This window comes from Scatophagus argus, chromosome 20 (genome assembly GCF_020382885.2).
Source record: "Scatophagus argus isolate fScaArg1 chromosome 20, fScaArg1.pri, whole genome shotgun sequence".
NCBI lineage: Eukaryota > Metazoa > Chordata > Actinopteri > Scatophagidae > Scatophagus > Scatophagus argus.
In genome coordinates, this window is record NC_058512.1 from 12,840,638 (window position 1) to 12,855,694 (window position 15,057).

The window sequence follows — 15,057 nt, forward strand, 5'->3', positions numbered from 1 at the left end:
GGGCTGGTTGGTCTGCAGACAGACAGGTGGGCTAGGTCAGGAAGCCAACAGCTGGCATAAGTATCAGGCCAGAGGAGAGGACTCAGCAGGGTCTTAAGGCCAGAGTGTGGAGATGCAAAAGTACACAGTTCAGTTCTTACATTATGTTGTAACATCTGGACAACCTTTAGCAGCACAACACCCTGAACTCAACTTTGCCATCAATACTCAATAAAAAATAAAACTTTAAAGATACACTTGTTTGGATGTTTTCGTCTGTCTATTCTGACGCTTCCTCCTTGTTTCTGTTAGTACTCCAGTTCACACTGACCATCTGTAGCTCTCTGATATTTCACTGAATTCAATTCAAGTTTCTGTTTAAAAAAAAAAATCAAAGAGCCATTACATTTAGTCACTGTAAATCATCTACTCCTCTTCTCTTCTTCTTCTCATTAAACAAAATATAATCTAATAATAACACAAAAGCCAGTAAATATACTTTAAATAGCAAAGCTGAACTGTTAGTACTCACCTACTGCTCTGAAAAGTACCTTGTGTCTCAACAGTAGATTTGTTTATCTAAGTGATATCCATAAATCCATAGTGTATTTTTTTTAGAAAGCTTCCTGCAGTTTCATAATATTACAATAGTTTCTATCACCCATGTACTCTGTGTGCCTTCCTTTAATGAACTCTTTCCTTTTTAGCTCTGTTCACCTCAGCCCAGCGTCTGTCCGTCCTGTTCCAGATAGTGGGAGTGCTGGACTTTTCCCTGGCCCAGCCTTTTCCTCCTCTTCTTCTCCTCCTTTTCCTCCCCTCCCATCTCTTTCCTCTCCTCCACAAAGCCTCTCCTTTCTCAGTAACATTCCTGCCGGCTGCTTGGTAAGCTGTGATGTCATGGGTTGAGTGTGTGTATATGTGTGTGTGTGTGTGTGTACACGCGTTTCTCCACATGCTCTCCAGCACAAAGACCCCGTCTGTGCAGACCCTCATTCAGACACACACACACACACACACACCAAAAACATCCACCCTGTGGCTCCCCACTCCTCCCTTCCTGTGTAAGCCCAAGCCCTCTCTTTCCCAGCTCCATATGTATGTTGCTCACCCACTGTCCCTTTAACCTACAGCTCCTGTCAAAAGTGAGGAGGCTGACAGTGAGGCAATGATGAAGAGATGATGACTGAAGAAAAGGGGGGGGGGGCTGATAAGGGAGGTAATGGTATTTTCTTCTGTCATCATCAGTAAGAGACTGTTGACTCACATGAGAGTCAGACTGTATTCCGCCTTTAATAAAAACACCTGCTGCCTCATTTTGCCTTTAAAACCTCAACGTATTTAATTACTAGTGCTTTTTTTCACCCACAGAAGAAAACCTGGTTTTCACATGTCACTGTAAGGCTTCTCGTTTGCAATGGTGTGTGTGTTTGTGTGTGTGTGTACCATAGACATAGGATCAGGTCTGTGGAAACTGGAGCTCACCTGAGTCATGGTTCACTTTCTCTGCTCACCATTACTACATCAAGAAACAACTGGAAACACTTTCCTCACATTGACAGGATCAGTTAGCAATACTGTGTTTGTAGCTGCTAAATGATGGAGGACATTGCCAATACCAGTGTCAAAATGCATTTCAGCAATTAGTGCTACAGAGGCTCATTATTTCCAGACAAATAAGCAAAAGACAAAGCAGTTTTACAGCACAGCTTGACAGAATGATGTATGATCTCTTCTCTGGGTATTATTTTTGCTCCAATTAGTGAGTTTCCTCCTCTCTACAGTGAAAAGTTGACCTTGTGTCAACGACAAGAAATTTAATAAGGTGGAGGGACACATGGAGGGACTTTACAAAACACAAGCACCACTAATTCTAATCTAATTAATGTCTTTCAATATCAGGGCTGAAATATCACCTTTCAATTCAAAATTGATAATTCATAAAATAAAAAAGAAACATATTTCCAAACAAAGTGTTGTTTGACTTCTCTTTGACCTGTACAAACCACCAGTCTTTGAACCACAGCTTCTGACAAATTGAAAATTGATTGGAATGAGGGGAGTATGTTGAGAACAGCAGGGTGGTCCAGAGGTCAGAGAGGTTATCCTACTCTGTAGCTGCAAAGGAAGGTCCGCAGTAACCAATGTGTGCCTATTAACTGCAGGGCGTCCTGTCAGAAAGAGACAAACAGTTGCAGCTCCAGCTCACTAACTGCGAATTTCTTGGAACGTTCATTGACTAAGTTAATCAGCACCAATAAGAGCTTTCACAAACCATCTGTATCAGTCGATCATGGCTCTGGTTCATTTGATTAATTCCATATTTATTTATTAATTGTTTAATTACATTGATTATGTATTACTTTGACTTAGATATTCATTTAGAATTACATTATATTGGTCTTTGAAAATCAGTTGACTGCAGTGCAAAACAAAAATGTGAGCTGTGCCCTGCAAGCAGAAATTGGAAATATTTCCTGTCCCTTTAAAGTGTCCGCTTTAAAATGACAGATCAAGTTCTTGGTGAGTTCCCAGGCTCCCAGAAATAACTCGTATGATGAAAATCGGGACAGTAACCCAATTATTGCATATGCATTGGGGAGCTCAGTTCCTGTACGGGTTGTAACACACAAAGAGACTTGTGATGCTCATTATGCAGCAACTAGTGAGTTATACAGGTAAGAGCTAAAGACTGACAGACAAGCTGTGAAACATAAAAAGAGATATTGATAGAAAGAGAGGAAAAAAAGACTGAGGAAGACAGCAGGAGCATATGTGATGTTTTATTCATGTTCGTGTGGATATGTGTGATAGTGTGCATCTGGGTCAGCACTATCCAGTCAATAAAGAGTAGTGCCCAGAGCAGTCTCATGTCATGGAAGCTGATCATGATTGATCAGCGAATGACACACTTAACCATCGCAGCATGCCAGAAAGATACAATGTCCATGGTCACACACACATAGAGAGCAAACACAAAAGACGTTGCACATACAGTAAGAAACTAAGGTGTTTTTATGAGTCGGAAGAGAAAATTACAACAAACATGTAAGGTCAGTTACTTTTATCGTAATATTGTCATGTCCTGTATGGCTCCAGGGTATAAAGTTGAAGTAAAGTGTGTGTGTGTTTTGTCAGTGCAATAATTTTGCAGATGCTAACTGTCCTAAGGGAAGCTGTGTATTTAGCCATGCACTGGTGAGATTATGAGAGTTTACAACACACGCATACAAGCATACACAGAGACAGAGAAGGGATTAACCCTTCCCCGAAGAAGGAGCATGCTTGGAAGTTATTCAGAGTCTCCTTTAAAGCCTAAAGAAGGAGAAGAGAGTGACTGTTATTCAAAACACAGGCTTTTGGCAGAGTATTTCTTTAAGCCTGTAAACAACCACTCACTAGTTCTCTTGGTGTGATATAATTAATAAAGAAATCGAAGGTGCATACTTTGGGGCTTTGTCTCATTGGGGCTCAGAACAATGCACTTTTTCTTAAATAATAAAATAACTTTAAAGTGAGTGTGTAAAATGTTACAAATCCTAAAATGAAGCATGATTCTGTATTGGTATTGTCTATTAGTTCAGATTCAGATATTTAGGAGGCATTTGACATTTATAGAATAATAATGAGTGGTTCATAACAACTTCTGACTTAAGGAGAAAAATTTCAATCATCTACAGTGAAGGGTAACTCTCTCCTAAATCCTTCAGTCTCATACGGCTTTTAAAATCACTGAAGTGTTTATGTATGATGACGACGGTGACAATGACTTTAAAGATGGCTGGTAAACAATTTGAAGAAACTGAAACAAATTGTGCTGCAAAGTAAAGGAAGCATTGGATTAGATAAAAGCCTATCACAGTGCACAGGTTATCTAAACAGGAAACCAGGAAGCTGCATTTACTTTATCCATGGAAATGGCCCTCAGCACAGGAAATACACCAAAATACTGGCAGCCACCTGCATCAGTACACGCACACAATCACAGGCTAGTGGCAACATGCTGTGAGGTTCACAGGAGGTCGACAATCGGCACAATAAAAATGCTGAAAAACAACAACCACATCAGCTGAGCCAATCCAAAATAGACATTTAAAAACATTAAAAAGCATATTATATTGAAATATTTCAGTCCTGGCTTAAGCTAACAGCTGACCAGCCATAAATTCACACAAAGACTTTAGTGATGCGACTTGTGTGTCTGTTGTGTACCTCCTCCCAGCTCCACACACAGGACACACAGGCACAGCGATGGCATAACGCAGCGCAGCAAAAGAATAATAATGAAGGCGATTTTCACCTCTCCATTTCCTCAGAGCCTCAGAGCCTTCCTCAGAAACAACAACATGCCTGAAATCATGTGAAGAAGTCTTTTGGGTTTTAAGTGTTACAGAGGAATGCACCGCATGTCTGGACTCATGACAACTATTTGTGTCCCTTTTCAAGTCTTTCATAACAATACTCATGCACAGCCCAGACCCCCTGAGACCCCTTCATGAAACAACAACAAAGGGCCCGACGAGCGCTTCAGTGAGACTCTCAAGCCTGCATACTAATGCTACACTCGACACACACACACTCGGATGGAGGGCTCCTCTTAAGCAGAAAGGTCTGTAGTCAGAGTGTGACCACTTGTGTGCAAAAGCTCTCCAAAGCACAGGACTGAGAGCCAGACTGAAAGTCCCAGCACACGTACTGGACTAAGCAGGACAAAACACAGTCTAGCACTAGCGCTGAGTAGCCATCCATTATGGGTTGTGTCTTGGGCTGAGTAAACAATGACTATACTGCTTTTTTTGACTGGAGCCCAGATCTGTGCGTACTTTTGCTGGGGTTGTTGTCCAGGGAAATGGTGCACTGTGTGTGTATTATGTGACAGTTAATGCACAGTGAGTCGGTGACTGCTGCAATGTTCGAGACCCTTATGTAGAGGTCACCCTAAACAGCCTCATGTGGCAACAGTTACAATTTACTGCAGACAATCCTGCTTATACACAGCTATGTGGCAAAAACTAACTGATGGCTAAAAATAATTTCATTTTGTTTTTAGAATATTTGGTCATTGGTCATTTACTTACTTCTGCCAACAGGAAACAAGAAGCAGCTACAAAGCCATCAAGAGAAATAAGTTAATTTGATGAGTATCCAGACCACAAAATGATCCAGATATCTTAAATGAGGAGTAATATGGTTAGACATTACACAGGCCTGCAGGGCTGTGACTAGTACACATGGCTAAATACACATTTCACATAACCCTGTCACATACGGCTATCAGTAAATGTGTCTACATGTAGGTATACTAGACATTTTATTGTGTTATTTTAAGAGTCAAAAAGTTTTTAACATGGTATTAAAAAGAAAAAACAAGCACCATTTTTTTTTTGAGGGAAGTTTTAAGGGACTCAAACTAAAACCTGCTGCAGCTATACATACCTGTGACTGTCTACCTACGGCAAGATAATAAACCGACAAATGGACAACATTTTACAGGAAATTCAGGACACGTTGCCAATAACTTTTTTTGTTCCCTTCCTCTCGCCAGCCCCCCGTGGTTGTGTAACAGTCCATCTCTCTCCTGCTGTTAATCCAGCAGGACACAGCACTTGCTGTCAGCTATCATTCCCTTTGTTTCTCATCACATCACACACAAACATGCACAGCAATTCAGTGACCACAGCTTTTTCTCTTTAACTAACTAATATCCAGTAGTTAGAGTCTTACAGACAACAAAACAATGGTCCTAAGTAGGGCTGATTAATTCATTAAAACATTATAAAAAGCTCTGTGGTCCTACTGAGATGTTCTGGCCTACAAACCATATTCTGCAGAAGTTAAGGTAATATACTACATCATCATCATTTTATCTTTTTTTTTTGTGAAAATGAAATGCAAAAATTACAATTCCTGCTAAAATTGTGACTCACACTGCAATCTCATTATTGCAAAAATAATAATAATATCACAATATGTTTTCTTTCAGCCTTACTTCTTGGGCTAATCTATAGCAAGACTTCATAAACATTCACCCCCAAAAAGTCTGTTGTTAAAACATTGAAAGTAATATCAGAACTGAAGCTAAAGCATATGAGCCACTCAGGGAAAAATAACAGGAAGATTGTGCAGGAAATCAGCTGAAGACAAACACGAAAGAATAAATCTGCACTAGAGGAGGAGGGGACACATGGCTGAGTTTGAGGTTTCCAAGGATGTGGTTGCGCCTATTTGTGTGTGTGTATGGGAGTTGATCCATTGTGTATGTGGTGTGTGTGTGTGTGAAGAAAAAGCCATCGAGCATATAATTCTAATCCTTTACCAGCATGAATCAGCCAATTTTTGTATTTCATCCCTCAAGGACCCTCGATGCGGAGACCACACAGTCAGGCTGACTGGATGACAGGCCAATGAGACAAAGGTTCTTAGTAAAATTAAGTGTGTTCAGAGAAGCTCACTTCTTTTATTTGGCATTTTACCTCGTGTGAAAAGAGGCTATTAGCTTCACACAAAATCAAGAAACTATATAATACATGAGTAATAAGAAGTTTCACACTTTGCTGGACAGGTTGCTGTATGCCACTGCCTTTACTCAGGTCTGGTCAGTCTGTATCATTAACATCATCAGCCAATCAAGCATTAGTTTGACTATGGATGTCACCCATAACTGTTGATGTAATGTTGCAAACAGTTAGCAGTCCAAAGTTAGCAAGGCCTTGAATGTGCTGTTTGAGCCAAAGACCGGTGAAAGATTAGATTAGTAACTAACATTACTGCACAACATTGTCGCGGATAGCAGCTTCCTATGTTTAGAAAGCTTGACACACCCACCTACCAAAACACACCCCAATGTGACAACTAATTGGCTTGTTATCACCACATGTTGCTGACTAATTAAAAAAGTCTGTCAAATACAACACATTTATATTGTATCCCGGAGCTAAAATGCTTTTATATGCTTATAAATTACCTCAAATTAAATTTGAATGTAATAGTTCAGTAGTAATTTTGAGGAAAAAAAGAAATGAGTACTGCATTAATTAAGTGACCGTCCTTTCAAACATGAAGAAAGCAAATCTAGTCTTAGTAGACTGTAAAACCACAGTAAAATGTCTAAAAACACTACTAATATGATGAACTTATCAGAAATTGTGTCTGACCTTATTATCCATCGCCAGCGCACTCTTCTTCTTCATGAGCTGACTGATCATGAAACAAACAGGTATTTTCAGTTTCTAGAAATAACATCCCATCCGTACATTTTGATGCTGCACAGCTACAGCCGACCCAGCCTGAACGGTTATTAAAGACCAGCCACCAGACAGAACATCTTAACACTGCTGCCCTATGAGAGAGAACCTTTTCCCAGTGTTAGCTTATAGCATTAACTAGCTCTGCTCTGCCTCACGCTGAGAAGAGCAGTGTGTTAATCACCTGTCTATTTCAGGAAACTAGCTCATTAGGCTGCAGTATTTAGACAGAGGAAGGCTTCACACAGGAAGAAAACAACCTTGTGACAGCAAACATGTTGGAGCCTGACAAATGCATTATTTCCCATTATCACACACTACTTTTTTCAATCAGGCCTATTTTCTGTGGTTTCAAAGGAATATCATCTCCTCAGTGCAATTTTGAAATAAAGCAGCGACCATTTTGTACTCAGCGCCATTCTGAGGTAAAATAAAGATACCTATTTTCTACATAAAGGAACACACAACTACAGTTAGAAAGACATGACCTGAAGTAACACCTGCTGATGATGAACTTTGGACTGAATTCATTCTACTCTCCACTTGCATGGATGTTAAAGCTACATCAGCTAAATCAACTAATTCACTCCCAGTACATTCATGAAGTGCATATTATAATGACAAAAAAATGAAACAACAAAACAGACAAGTCTGCCTCTCCATATGTGAGAAAACATGTAGTTCAGCCCCAGTTGAACAATTTAAGGAAAACTCCCAACAGATTCTGTTTCACAATCTGGGAAGCTCAGTACATTCCATGAGTTATTTTGCTATGAAGTGTGTAATTTACTGTTTGGTGTTCCCTCTTTCACTCCAGCTTTCACTGATTTCATGTGTTTTCCTAACAACCGTTTAACAACCTGCAGGGACAGCCCTGAACTTATCTTATCCAGTTGAGAGAGCAATTGCATCCATGACAGCAGCAACAACAGCCTTGAGTAAGTTTTTACACTTGAAAACACTGAGAGCTGCAGCTTTGAGAAGTCTGTTCATTATTTTTTCAATAATACTTGACTGCCCGCAAATCAGTCTGCCCCATCCCAAAGGCAGATTTTTCTTGAGGCGATGGGAAATAAAAGTGGATAAAAGTGTTGTGGTATTTGTTAGTCATTTCCCAAAGTGACTACATACTATCCAGATGGTTGAAGCTCAACAATAAATAAAAATTCTTGAAGCCTTGAAGAAGCAATAGTTGGCCAAAATGACCTTACTTCCTGTAAAAGCCCTGACATTGAGGGTCCACAGCCTGACTGGACTCTCACAAGGATAGGAAATGACAACACCCACACAGACGACGGTACCCTGAGCCGCCCTCACACATTCTGCAACACCTAAAGCCCAAATGGTATTCTGACATTCCAGCCTAAAGCTGGAATGTGATAAAGAGACTTCTGCAGCTTTTCACCACCACAACACAGCTCTGTGTTATGAGATGAAGCTGTGACATTAGAGGTCAACCTCCTTCCTGACTTCCTGGAACTGCAGATTAAGTCTCTGGTTTAGTATTTAATCAACAGTATCTTGTTTATCATAAATTCTCATGTGCAAAAAGTGATTCAGCTCCCACCATTGCTATCAGGGCAGTTTAAGTCAATATATGCAGTTTCAAAAGTCAGAAATGTTCTGTTCAGTTTTCTTGATTGTGGCCTACTCTCTGCATTTTGATTGTGTGCGTCCTTGTTGTGACCACAGTATTTGTGCTGGGCAGGTGGTTTGTGCTTTGATTTGTGTTGAATGAAGGATTTCTGTTGCACAGTACAACAATAGTCGGTGGATGTTATGGACAATAGTGGGTGGTGGATGTTGTGTAATGGTGGCCATCACATGGCTGGTGTGTATTGTTGCGTTTCCTGCATCCCTCCAGTTCTCTTCCTCTCTGGAACACACATACCAAAACACTGGAGAAAATACTTTTCAAAAATGGAATGTTGCAAAAGAAAATTAACTTTTTCACCTTGTTAGGCCTTTCATTCAAACATTTTTCATTGTCATTTTCAAAGAGACATTAAGGGTGGGAATCCTTGAGCACCTCAGGATTCAATTCAGCTATATAGATCTACACTGTGATGATAAAATGATGCATCTTAATGTGTTAAAGTCTTTGATTTTTATGATGATACAGAATTTATTTTTTAGCACCGTGTGACTACTTGCTACTTTTAAAACAGCGTATTTGTAATGAACCATAATTAAAAGAATACATTTATTTCCATTATCTTTGCTCACGCTCAGCCATCCTCACAGAAAGTGGGAGCCAAGATGGCATTTGCGTAACACATCTGACTCAAACAAATTCAGCTCTAAACTTTGGATTCAGTATTGCTTTTGCGTGAATCCATTCATATTATTACCAGACAGTGAACACACCTCCTGTGATCCACAATTAATTCCACACAAAAAAATGGCAACAAGGGTGGATGAGAGCAGTGCAGCTGAAGGTCAAATGAGCTCATCTTTATTATCTTTCAGAATGGGTATGCTGGTATGTATTGTTTAGCACTTGATGTTATTATTTAATTATTTATTTGTACTTTAACCTTTTTACGATGATTGTGTTTGTTATTGCTTTTATCATTTTTGCATATGTATTTGCAAAATGGTTACATGCTGTCATGATTTGTATGCTATTGATTTGTATGGTTGCGTGTGTGGCTGTGGCTCTGGCATGGGTGAAGAGCCCAAGACAAATTTCTTACATGTGGGACAATTAAAGTTTATCTTCTTATCTTATCTTATGCGTCAGTCAATCGCACACACAAGATTCAGTTCAGTTTGACTGTCAGTCCATACCAAACCTATACATCCAAACCATCTTTAACAGGATACCCAGTTACAGCACTACAGTATCCATAATTCTACCCCAAGTAGAATCCATTATCAGAAATTTCCTTTTTTCCTACAATACGATGATTGGTTTCATCTTGAAGAATCCAAAATGAGTTATGATTGTAGCAAGAGTAATTTAGGCACTTTTGAAAAGTGCCTTCCTCTCTTCAAATTTCTCTTACTGTGTCAAGGTGACTTCTTTTTGCAGTACCATCAAACATGAAGTTGTGAGAAATAAGCCAGAAACACACACACACACACACTCACAGATACACACACACTCACAGACACCACTGTGTCCCGTCATTGCTTCCAGCTGTCACCCATTCCCATAAGCCAAACAAAAATAGCCACAAAGTGTCATTCACACACCAAAGAAGTACTTAAAATTCCAGCTACTTCAAACATGCACAAACATGAGGCGGCTTTGTTTAAATGCTGAGAGAATTATTTTCAAGGTTCAGTCTAATAGCTGACCTGAGGGGCACTCACATGATTTCCAGTGACTGCATTCTGTTTCCTATTCATGTTATCCACTCATTGTCAGCTAATAACACACTCACTACAGTTCTGAACTGAAAGCTGACAGCATATCGCATATCCACAATTGTGTATCAGTGACAGTAGTTTCTGTGTAAACAGTACTGATTTGGCTATAATGTTTGGGACTTCATCCAATAACACAAGGCGGAGTATCACTCTCTTCCTGGAAGACGGCCAATGGAGGCCCATCAACAGATCGGCCATTGAAAGGCCATTGGCCAGTTTATGTCAACAACACTTTGAGCCGTGTGAGACTGAACAGACTTCCTGGACCTCCTTCACGTTTTCCTCCCTCTTTCCTTCCATTTGCTTCTCCAACTACCTCCAGCACACACACCTGCACCGCCCTTTATCTCTCCTTTTACTCGTTGTTTCTTGTCTTCACGTCAGCCTCTCGTATCCCATCTGTCCTTCAGCACCTCATTTCCACCTCCTGTGAACTCACCAAGCTTCAGCACCATCAACCCCACAGCTGTTATGTAACCTGTGTGTGTGTGTGTGTGTGTGCTTTCTGGGAAAAGGGAGAGGTTTGGAGGAAGAAGACATAATTGATACCTTTGTTGTTCCTGTCAATGCTGTCACACTCCTAGGTGCTTAGGGGGGTGGGGATGGAAAATGCACTTCCACCAGGACACACACACACACACACGCAAATCTGAGGCTACAGTAAGAGGTGCTGACTGTCTCAGTGGGACATTCAGTATGTGGCACTGGCCACTGTCATTGACTATCTAATGAAATTGTAGAGCTGGCTGCGATTTCACTGTCCGCAGGTCCAGCAGAGGTATTGGCAAACACTCTGTCTGAATTGGCAGTTTGCTGCTTGGCTTCATTATTTCCAGAATCAGCTGGTAATTTCAAATGATGAACAAGCAAAACAGCAAAGACTGGTGATGAGCTATTATACTATACTAAATAGAGAGTAAACACAGACTTTAACCTCCACAGCAACTCAGTTTTGAATGCTGCTGATCAAATCTGACCAGAATCTCATCAGTGACTTCACTGTAGAGCGTCTGTGCCTTGCTTTACTGTCTTACTTCTCTGATGATGTCTTTGCTTCCCTTAATTCCTCTTGGCTGGTGGATGTGTTTGCCTGACTTAAGGACACTGCTGTGCAAACTGGGTGCAAAATAAATTAAAGCTGTCGAATAAAAGATTAACTAGAAATGAACACATCTCTTTACACAGCGGCTGCAAGGATGTTTAAAGAGATGTGCTTGATTTCTGAAGCTGGTGTGGTGTACCCGTCAGCTGCGCCGCAAAACGTCAGCAACTCCACAGTGAAGTAAAACCAATCAGAGGTGGGAACACGGGGTCAAGTTTTTTTCCTCCATAAACCTTCTTCATCTTATGTTGAAGAGTCACCATCAATATTTTTGCACAATGAGTGTGCAGATTTCATCTTTGATTAAGATACTACTGTCTAAACTAAAAAGTGCCTCTGATGCACCAAAAGCCAATTACATCCAGCATGGCAACGGCCATCCCTCCTTAACCATGAACATTGCCAAAGTCTGCGATCAAAGAATCGGAAGTTGCTTGGCAACAGCTACAGGCTGACTGATTTCTGAATTCACCACAAGAAAATCTGGAGCACACAAATGAAGTCTGGCTTCAGGTGGTTTGCTCTGAACACGTGCCCCCTGTCTCTCTGCTTCTCCGTGACACACCAGCACAGCTGTGTCTGCCTCTTCTTTTCACCTGTCAAAATGTGAACATGTGTATTTAATATTCAAAATGCAAACAAAGAGTGTTTTCCATAGTGGCGGGGGTGACATTGTGTGCCTTGCGACTTGACTGTACACTGAGGTTTAATCAAAGTTTTTTATTTGTTTGTTTTTTGGCTTTTTTTTAACGACAGCAAGAGCCTGTTCAGTGCATTCATACTTGAGAAAAACTATCACAGCTTAAGTTACATGAACACCAGGTTCCTAGACTGGACAACATCAGTGTAAACAAACTGCAGTGAGAATGAGAGACATAACAAGTGACAGCACAGAGGAGACTGTGTCTCTGGCTCAGCCGAATCGTTCAATCCGTGGATGATGAAAACCAGGTTAAGGTCATTTCTATGTAGGTTAAAGTGATGCAGAGGAAGAGGAGGAGGAGGAGGAGCACAGGGAAGAGAGGAATAGAGACTGCTGCAGCAAGCAGTCTGGTCCACTGACCTCCTTTGAATGTCTCTCTCTCTCTCTCTCTCTCTCTCTCTCTGTCACGAGAGGAGGCAGCAGTATCCTGTGTCCTCCCCACTTTAAAGCCAATCAGTGTAATTACGGGCTCTGTTTCTATTAACCAGCACACATGTAAGGCACACACACACACACACACAGTTCTATCTGACAACACAGTCAGCAAGCAAAAAGGGAAAATAAAGCCCAGTGGACTCCAAGTCTCTCTCTCTCTCTCTCTCTCTCTCTCTCACACACACACACACATACACACACACAGTCCCTTTGTATGACTTTTCTTTCCCATGGAAACTTCAGTTAAAATCACATTTCTGTTTACACTGTTTTGAACAATAATCTGGTTTTAATCAAATCTACCTGTATAGACAAACATGAGCGCTGATCCCCTGGAGCTCCTTAGCACCGTAAGAGCTAATAACCACCGGGATTAGTTTTTAACGGCGACGGCGTAACAGACCTGCTCACCGCTGCTTCTTCTGTTTGCTTTGTCTTCTTCTTCTTCTTCTTCTTCTTCTTCAGCGTTCACCTCAAAGAATAAAAAAAAGGTGTCGGCAGTTGCTGCACCACCTGCCAGCGGGACGTTAGAGGATCAGCAGGAGATGAAAAGTAGCGGAACCGATGCTCTGAACAGCAATAATGGTATCAGCAGCCTCTCACTGGGATGACATTGAGGTACGTTTACGCGCCAGCTTTTCCAAATGGCAGTTCCCTCCTCTTCCTTTCCCCCCCTTCTCTCTCTCTCTCTCTCTCTTTTTCTCTCTCTCCCCCTCTTTTCCAGGCACGCTCTCTGAATAATGCAGGGCTCGCGAGGTCCCAGCAGTGTTTTCTGTCCGGTTCCAGAGACAATCAGAGAGCGAGCCGCCAGCGCGAGCTCCAGACAAGCACAATGAGGCCGACCCGCGCGGATCAGGTTACCGCCTTTCATTCATTTATTCAGCAGCCAATCCGGCTCACCCACCTCCACCTGCTCCTGTACCCCAAACTCTCTGTCTCCCCCCACTTCCAGCAGCCCCCCACCTCACCCAAATGTGCTCAGGTGGCATTTTACAAAGAAACAAAAGCAAACTCAGAACACTCCAGAACCGACGGTGCTGGGAAATGCCCAAATACATTTACTTTCCATTTGATTTATATTTATGTCATTGCATGCTGCGCCACCACATTTTATGGGGACTCTGTAAAGGCCTAATGTCTAAAGCTTTCTGTTCTCTGGCTCTGCAGAAGTTTTCAAAATTTTTCATAAAATATGACGATGTCATTACGTTTATCTAAAATAATAACAGAAATCCTATGTTACATACTTGGGGGGTGTGGAAGGAAAAACCAGGGCATCCTCAAGCAAGGGTCAACTTACATCATGGGAAATGTGAAGGGCTGTGACGCGTCCTGCAGACTAAAAGTCAGGATATCTTTGCCTGCACTGCACAGTTTTAGACCATTTTACTGTCAGTCAGTCTAAGGGTGATGCAAAATCGGTGGAGAATTTTTTAAAGAGGTAATTATTGTGTCATTTACCCCACTAAATATACTGTTTGTTTAGAGATTAAGATCTTATTTACAAAACACTCCATAGATTAGTAAGTACAATAATAATAACACTGAAGGGACTGTTCTCCATAATCAATAGGCCTGCTTGTACTGAGTATTTTAGTCCATATTGCTGGGATACTTTTATTGAAATAAAACTTTCACCGGAGTATTTTTTGATGTTACAGTAATGCTACTTTTACTTAAATACTTAAGGACTGGCGGAGGTTTACAATGTCAGCCTTTATTATCAAGTAAAACAATAAATATAAATTTATAACTAGGTAAATGAATTATAAATCAATGTTACAGAACAGCATAGCTACTAGATAAAAATCACTAAGGCCATATTAAAGTTACTGAATGCCATAAATATACAATTAGCACTTACAACAATATTATAGCCACTGTAGTGAGATGTTTCAGCACACTGCAATACAACTAAACACCTGCAGGAAGGGAACAACATGGTGAAAAGCACTTCCAAACATGCCCCCCTCTCAGCAGAAGTCCAGTTCAGCACAGACTGTGTAGAGGCACATACAGCACACCGTGCTGTGCTGTAAACATATGACACTCACTTTCATTTTGTTTTACGTCAACAAAACGAAAGTGATCATGTTCTCGTGAGCCACTGTGCTGTCTGACATCATGGAACACGATGCTCTCGCTGTATGTCTTTATGAGTGCAATGTCTTTTGTTGTTGTATGCCACATACGCAGGGACTGGTGAAAGGATGATAACTAAG

The 15,057-nt window shown here is 41.0% G+C and overlaps 1 protein-coding gene across 8 annotated transcripts in view; it reads right to left on the reverse strand.

Annotated features, from left to right (window-relative positions):
- Window positions 1-15,057, reverse strand: part of LOC124051377 (A-kinase anchor protein 2) — a 78,728-nt gene that overhangs the window by 14,677 nt on the left and 48,994 nt on the right. The gene's annotated exons all lie outside the window — the stretch shown is intronic.